General features: G+C 43.2%; 1 protein-coding gene across 5 annotated transcripts in view; it reads right to left on the bottom strand.

Annotated features, from left to right (window-relative positions):
* LOC126342775 (leucine zipper putative tumor suppressor 2-like) overlaps positions 1 to 5,373 on the bottom strand; it is a 1,028,822-nt gene extending 1,023,449 nt beyond the window's left edge. For 2 of the 5 annotated variants that reach the window (XM_050001884.1, XM_050001885.1), the window contains exon 1: positions 5,237 to 5,373. The gene's annotated coding sequence lies outside the window, so the exon portion shown is untranslated. Of the gene's footprint in view, positions 1 to 5,005 lie in introns of all 5 variants that reach the window. The other 3 variants (XM_050001887.1, XM_050001888.1, XM_050001883.1) reach the window with 3 other exon arrangements.
* Positions 5,374 to 8,249: the final 2,876 nt, after the last annotated feature.

The following is an 8,249-nucleotide window of genomic DNA, read 5'->3' on the forward strand; positions in this document are numbered from 1 at the left end:
TGAAAATGCAAATATTACAGTCCAAGTTTCTTAATATCTGATCGACTTGGAGTGAAATTAACAAATATCGACATAAAAATACGTAATCCATAGTTCCTGTGCGTCGATCATTTTTATACAGTGAGGGTATTAACACAACTACGTCATTTATATGAAAAATAGTTTTAATATACATTCTTTGACAAGATTTTCATTAAAATATGACAGACTGACAACATACGACAGAGTTCAGCGTAATGTGCACAAGCTGTGGTAATTTATCAGTCGGGTATTTAAAAATATAGGTTTTTTAAATGTAACTTCAAGCTTCTTTAGCGATATTCGAGAGCCCTTGGAAAGAAGAGTTCAGGTATTATTACAGAGAAAGTGTTTTAAAAGGTAGGTTTGGAGGGGTGGTGGACGGGATGGGGGCTTAGACCCGCACTGCCAGCGCTGCGTCCGCTCCGACCCATTAGCCGATGTTTACGTGGCAAAGCAGGCGAAACGGCACGGCGCCGGCGGTGTTTACATTCATATTCAGCACATTTCCAGCCTGTTCTTGAGAACAGTTTCATGTCAAAACACTTTAAGCGTTATATCTTATGTCCATCTTTTCACAAACTGTCGCGTAATTTCGAAATTTTAAATAGTTCTGCTGAAGATACTTGTTTTAACATCTCAGTAGATAAAAAAGAGAAATTGGTGGAGACATGTGCCTGAAATGTGTGGCGTTGACTTGGACCCACCTCTTCAAAAACCACACTGATTTTCGTCGTTGACAGATTTTGTTCAAATGGCTCTGAGCACTATGGGACTTAACATCTGAGGTCATCAGTCCCCTAGAACTTAGAACTACTTAAACCCAACTAACCTAAGGACATCACACACATCCATGACCGAGGCAGGATTCGAACCTGCGACCGTAACGACAGATTTGGTCTGAATGTTTGTCTAGCAGTCTTCAAATGATGAACGAAGGGATCGCGTTGTTGAAAAAGAAGTCTGCGTAGACGACTTACTGAACGCTGGCCCTTATTTTGATTGTACGTGAGATTGGATTCTTCCCACACCTCAGTCAGGCGACCTGAATATGGCGTAGTGAAATCCCGAAAGTGGTCGCACAAATGAACTACACTCGAAATAAGACCGCCGAAGGTGTTTTTGAGTTTACATTTCGTTAAGCAAATTACTCGCTCCTTTGAATACTGCCATTTGTCTAAAACATTCGTTATTTCGAACTGTTGTATATAATGTGGGGAACTGTGTATTCGTGCTGTTCCGGGGCGAGTGGGCACGTGATAACGTTTCCAGCAGAGCCACTTGACTCACGAACACGGCACGGTCGCTCGCGATTTCCACAGCTTTTGCTACACCACTGCCCGTGTCTGAGGAGAAAGTTCGGTACAATGGTCACGACCGATTTCTTCGACGAACGACGCCCGGTACCAAAGGGGCGGCGGCATTCGCAGACATCAGCTCGCAGGCAGCCGCTTGCGTCGAACTGCGTCATTCACCGCTGCGGGGCTGGGCGATAACTGAGGCTGGTGTTCGCTGCCGGCAGTACGGTCTGTCTAGACTATAAACACGGAGCGGCCAATCGCCGACTGACGCCAAGTTTTTACCTAGATTGCTGGTGGTACGTACACTTGTGACAATTTAGATTCGCTGCCGGCAGTACGGTCTGTCTAGACTATAAACACGGAGCGGCCAGTCGCCGATTGGCGCCAGGTTTTTACCTAGATTGCATGGGGTACGTACAATTTAGATAGCGCCGAAAGGTGAAATACATCTATTTGCAGACTATAAAAAGAGATGAATTTCCTAAGTGGTACAAAGCATGAGACACGATCTCCCATGGTTCGTTACAGAGAAATAATATGAACATTTATTCGGTCTATTTGTACAATTATATTTATTGATTGGCGACTCCATGGGGTGCTGTGTGCACAATGACCATATATGTTAAATTAAAAGGTCAGCGTTGGTCGTAATATTGATGTTTTATTGATAGCAGAATCGATTTTCGATCACATTAAACTCAGACACTGGTATCAAGTTATCAATAACCAAAACTGAGAAGCGATCACCAGTGTCTGAGTTTAATGTATACAGCACCGAAGATGGTCACTATGTGATCGAAAATCGATTCAGCTATCAATAAAACATCAATATTACGACCAACGTTGAACCTTCCTTTTAAATTCACAATTGTGTTTGTATCAGTGAAAATGTCTCCACACAGTGCGACAGTCAGTAATAAGCAATCAAAGCAACATACTCTGTATCACTGTTAACATACTGGGTGATTAAAATGTCAGTATAAAATTGAAAACTGAATAAATCGCGGGATAATGTAGATAGAGAGGTACAAATTGACACACATGCTTGGAATGACATGGGGTTTTATTAGAACCAAAAAAAATACAAAAGTTCACAAAATGTTCGACAGATGGGGCTTCATCCGATCAGAATAGCAATAACTTGCATAACAAAGTAAGACAAAGCAAAGATGATGTTCTTTACAGGAAATGCTCAACATGTCCACCATCATTCCTCAACAATAGCTGTAGTCGGGGAATAATGTTGTGAACAGCACTGTAAAGCATGTCCGGAGTTACGGTGAGGCATTGGCGTCGGATGTCGTCTTTCAGCATCCCTAGAGATGTCGGTCGATCACGATACACTTGTGACTTCAGGTAACCCCAAAGCAACTAATCGCACGGAGTGAGATCTGCGGACCTGGGAGGCCCAGCATGACGAAAGTGGAGGCTGAGCACACGGTCATCACCAAACGACGCGCATCTGTCGGACATTTTGTGAACTTTGTTTTTTTTGTTCTAATAAAACCCCGTGTCATTCCAAGCACGTGTGTCAATTTGTACCTCTCTATCTACATTATCCCGCGATTTATTAAGTTTTCAACTTTATACTGACTTTTTGATCACCCGCTACAAATAACACTGCACGGGAGCGAGCAGTACTGAACGCAAGTTTCCAGGCTGTTACCAGCTGCAAATACCATTAGTAAATCATCTGTACTCTTCACACGTTTTTGGAACACTACAGTTGCGTAGATAAATGAGGGCAAGGTATTAAAAGCAATTAGGCTGGTGGTTCCGTGTCGCTTACACCAAAACTTCCAGAAAATATCTCCGAAAAACATTCATAATTTTGGATTCACCCCGTATATCTGCTATGTACATCTAACACCTTGTGTGTGTGTGTGTGTGTGTGTGTGCGATTTGCAGGGGGGGGATAGGGGGATTTCCCCCCTCTGCATCAGACCATCCCTTCTCTGGGTTTAGTTTATGCATCTCAACCTGGGATGTTTATTTCCCAAGCACTGGAGTAAAACTTTACGTATAATTTAAATTTGTGGAGCCGAACACTGAAAGTTTACTATTAATACTATTAATATGTTTGCTTATTAATTTTGAAAAAGTGTTATGTAGTAGTTAAGCATTTCAAAATATTTAGAACTAAATGACAAGACGACGCACGCCACATTTCCGTAGCATGCCACAATGTTGCAAGGCGTCGCCCCAGCGTAAACGAGGCTTTAGAGCGAGGTCTGTATTGTATGGTGGATGTGATGTGTTGCGTACGAAACTAAAACCTCCAATCAGATCCAAACGTCGTGGAAAACTGTGAAGACGGACACTGACGAAGATCATTGCTGTGAACACCAACAATAGACCAGATTGCAGCAAGCTAACAACTCGGCAGTCACAGAACATTGACTAACGAAGTAACATGGAATGGATTACATCATACTAAGGTTCTGGCACACAGGCCTAACTTCCGGAACTGAGATTCGAGCAGTGTGCGACAAGATAACGCTCGCCCACATTCGGCCAAACGGACAGCCGACGCAATAAAGGAGTTGAGATTCGAGGTTCTGGAACATCCACCATACAGTCCAGACCTAGCTCCAAGCGATTTTCACATGTTTGGACGCTTAACGGAAGCACTACAGCGAAGAAGAGTTGAAAGTGATGAAGACGTCATTGCTGCGGTGCAAAATTGGTTACAGATGCAACCGATAAACGTATTTTCTGATGAAATAAAAAACTCGTAAAAAGTCGGGAAAACTGCATTGAAGTCCAGGGAGATGACGTAGAAAAATAACGCATGTTTCAGTTTTCTATCAGCAGAATAAGTACAGCTTTTCAAAAATGTGCCTTTACCTTTTGAATTCCCCTCGTATACCTGTATGTAGATGATTTTGTAAATAAGCTTTACCTATAATGTACTTGTAAAGATATAACAACGGATGGCTTTTCTGATAGTGCATACGCTTGAATAGTGAGTTTCGGCAGTAACATCTATTTATAAATAGCTGTTTAACCATGGGTAACACCACAGTCCAAGCTAGTAACATATATAATTATACTAACCCCTAAGACATCCCCCCCCCCCCCCCCCCCCACTGGTAAAAGTACAAATCGCACACTGCACACTGGTGTGTGTCTGTGTGTGTGTGTGTGTGTGTGTGTGTGTGTGTGTGTGTGTGGGAACGTGGGCGTCGCCCGTCGCCGGCCGCGATTCATTTGTCGCGCCGCACGGCACAGGCGGGGCGCGCGCGCCCGCGGAATGAACAGGTTTTTATCGCACCGTCCACCGAGGGCCGAGGGGCATCGCAGCCCGCCACTCGGCAGGTCGCTCGCCGGCCCGGCAAGGACACGCGAACGCCGCGCGCTTGCGACAGGAGCGGGCGACTCAAATGTCAAGAACAAAACGCGTCGGCGATTTCGAAATATGTGGCGGCAAATGTCAGAGGAATACAATTACTGCAGGAGCGCACGCGGATAAATGACGCGGGATCGAATCAGCTAAAGGACGCAATGAATAAAGCAGCAGTCACCCTGGAGAAAGCCATCAGAAGTAGCAGCCGAAACGTGTCTGTATCCGCTTTCACACGCGGAAGGAAAAAGGATTACATTCACTCCGGGTTCCGATGAGAACATCAACAGCACTGGTATCAAACAATGTACAGCTGAACAGTGTGCACTGATTGCATACTTACAGTGAGTACCAAAAGAACAAGGTTTGCTTGCCAAAGATTCAGTTCAAAACAACTGCAATGGCCGTAGTTGTTGCTGAATTTTTCATTAGACAGCTTCACAGTTTTGCGCAATATGTACCGCTGCCAGTCCGTGTGTACTGTCGAGAGTCGTAACTGTAAGCTGTCCGCGAGCGACTTCGTTCCACGGAACCACTGAATAGGTAGACCCAGCGTGAGGTGGACGGCACGTACCTGCAGAGCGTCGACGTCGCGGCTTATCTCGGCTCAGCCTCGCGTCGCCCGGCACACACCGCACTGCGCTCGCACTCCCGGCGGCCGGCAGCCGGCTCTGGCTGAGATGTGCACCGGCGCGCAGCTTCCCCGCGTTTGGCGCCGTCCGCCGCGCGCAGAGCCACCTGCCGGTGGCCGGCCGCAACTACCGCCACAGGTGCGCCAGCCTCCGGCTTCAAACGGGCCGCTGAATGTGCGCCTGCGCCTCGCTGCCCACACACGATATCATCTGTGGCGCGGTGCGCAGCACTTCGTCTCCACTGGTAACACGCAAACATTCGCTTCCCTGCTGCGCCTCAAGACTTTACACTGTGAGCACGTCACAGCACAGCGGTTCGTTTTTGAATTGCAACAGGCTTCTAATAGCTCGAAGCGATTTACTTTTCTTTTTACTGCGTGCATTTTAGTCCACATTCTCAAATTTCTTGAGTATTTGTGTGTGTAGTAGCCACAGTTCTACGTTTTAATAACTACGTTGTTTATCATCCCGCCTATTTATCGCGACAGGTGTTTATCTGCGTGTGAGAAGTCAGTTACAGTTTTATAGCTCGTGGTAGAAGCCCACCTCGGGGAAGATCAGTTTGGATTCCGTAGAAATGTTGGAACACGTGAGGCAATACTGACCCTACGAATTAGCTTAGAAAAGGCAAACCTACGTTTCTACCATTGGTAGACTTAAAGAAAGCTTTTGACAACATTGACTGGAATACTCTCTTTCAAACGCTGAAGGTGACGGGGGTAAAATATACGGAGCGAAAGGCTATTTACAAAATCAAATGGTTCAAATGGCTCCGAGCACTATGGACCTCAACGTCTGAGGTCATCCTGTTCCTTCTTCCTGCCAGTGTTTTCCTTATATTCCTTTCATCTCCGAATCTGTGCAGAGCCTCCTCGTTCCTTATATTATCAGTCTAATTTTCAACACTCGACTGTAGCACCACATCTCAAATTTATTTTCATTTTTTTAAAAGTCGAGTTCCGTAGGACCAAGTTGAGGAGCAAATCTCCAAGGTCACGGAACGTGTCAAAGTGTGTCATAACATGAAATTACAAAATAAGAATAATAGCAAATAAAATAAAACGCGCATGAACCCTAAAAACATCAAGCCATAAGTTTAGGTAAACGCTATCAACAATATAACATAGAAATCAGGTTAATTTTTCAAGAAGATCTTCAACATAATAGAAGGAGTGGCCCATGAGGAAATTCTTCAGTTTCGATTTGAAAGATTGTGAGTTCTTGTTGTAGCAGTATACTGCACACCTTTCTGCACAAGAATTAAGGAAGCCCGATCCAAATGCAGATTGGACTTCCGCCTAACATTAACTAGGTGAAAGCTGCTATTTCTTGGGAATAAGATGATATTGATAAGAAGAAACGGCAGTAAAGAATATATGTATTGAGAGGCCAGTGTCAGAATACCCATGCAGCCGAACATGGGTCGACAAGAGGTTCTAGAACTTACACAAACTGCTCGTTTCTGAGTCTAAAATATTCTTTAAGAAGGGGAAGAGTTACCCCAAAACATAATACCATACCGCATAAGCGAATGAAAATAAGCAAAGTAGACTAATTTTAGTGCCGAACGATCACTTACTTCAGATATCGTTCGAATAGTAAAAATGGCAGCATTAAGTCTTTGATCAAGATTCCGAAGGTGGTCTTTCCATGACAGTTTACTATCTATGTGAACATCTAGATATTTGAACAGTTCTGCTTCACTACTCATATGTCCATTCCGTGAAATTAAAATGTCGGGTTTTGCTGAATTGTGTTAGAAACTGTAAAAACTGAATCTTTCTGTGATTTAACGTTAGTTTATATTCTACAAGCTATGAAATTATGTCATGATATGCACTATTTGAAACAGAGTCACTGTTGCACAGAACATCCTTTACTTCCAAGCTAGCGTCATGAGCAAACAGAAATATTTTAGAATTACCTGTAATACTAGCGGGCATGTCATTTATGTAAATAAGGAAAAGGAGTGGACCCAACACTGAGCCCTGCGGCACCCCCCATTTGACCGTACCTCACACAAATTGCACATCACGTCCATTCTCAACATTGTGAATAATGACCTTCTGCTGTCTGTAGTTAAAGTAAGAGGTGAACCGATTGTGAGCTACTCCACATATTCCATAATTGTCCATCTTCGAAAGCAATATTTTGTGATCAACACAGTTAAACGCCTTACTTAAATCAAAAAAGGCGCCTAGCATTGGAAACCTTTTGTTTAAACCACCCAGTACCTCACAGAGAAAATATAATATACCATTTTCAGTTCTTAAGCCACTTCTGGAACCGAACTGTACATTTGGTAGCAAATTATGTGATATAAAATGATCAGTTATCCTTACATACACAGCCTTTTCAATAACTATCAGAGACTCATAGCATAGAAATAGGGCTAAAATTGTCTACATTATCCCCTTCTCCATTTTTTATATCGGCTTTACTACTTAGTACTTTAATCGTTCAGGAAACTGACCATTCATAAAGGAAGAATTACAAATATGGCTAATTACAGGGCTATCAAAGTACTTTAATATTCTGCTAGGCGCTCCATCATATCCATGAGAGTACCTAGTATTCAGAGATTTAATTATTGACTCAATCTCCCCCTTGTACGTATCACAGACAAACATTTCAGACACCAATCTCGGAAAGGCATTTTCCAAGAGAGTTATATGATTCCCTGCAGAAACTAAATTTTTATTTAATTCACCAGTACTACTCAGAAAATGATTGTTAAATATTATACATGTACCGGACCTATCACCAACAGAAATATTTTATATCGTCGACCTTGTGCTGCTGACCAGACACTCCCTTCAAACTGAGCATATGGTTTTAATTTTATCCTGTGAATTACCTAATTTATTTGCGTACCAAAAACTCTCTGTCTTCCTAAAAACCTTTTTAAGCACATTACAATACTGTTTGTAATAGGCTACTGTAGCTTGATTGTGG

This window comes from Schistocerca gregaria, chromosome 1, assembly GCF_023897955.1.
Source record: "Schistocerca gregaria isolate iqSchGreg1 chromosome 1, iqSchGreg1.2, whole genome shotgun sequence".
Classification (NCBI taxonomy): domain Eukaryota; kingdom Metazoa; phylum Arthropoda; class Insecta; order Orthoptera; family Acrididae; genus Schistocerca; species Schistocerca gregaria.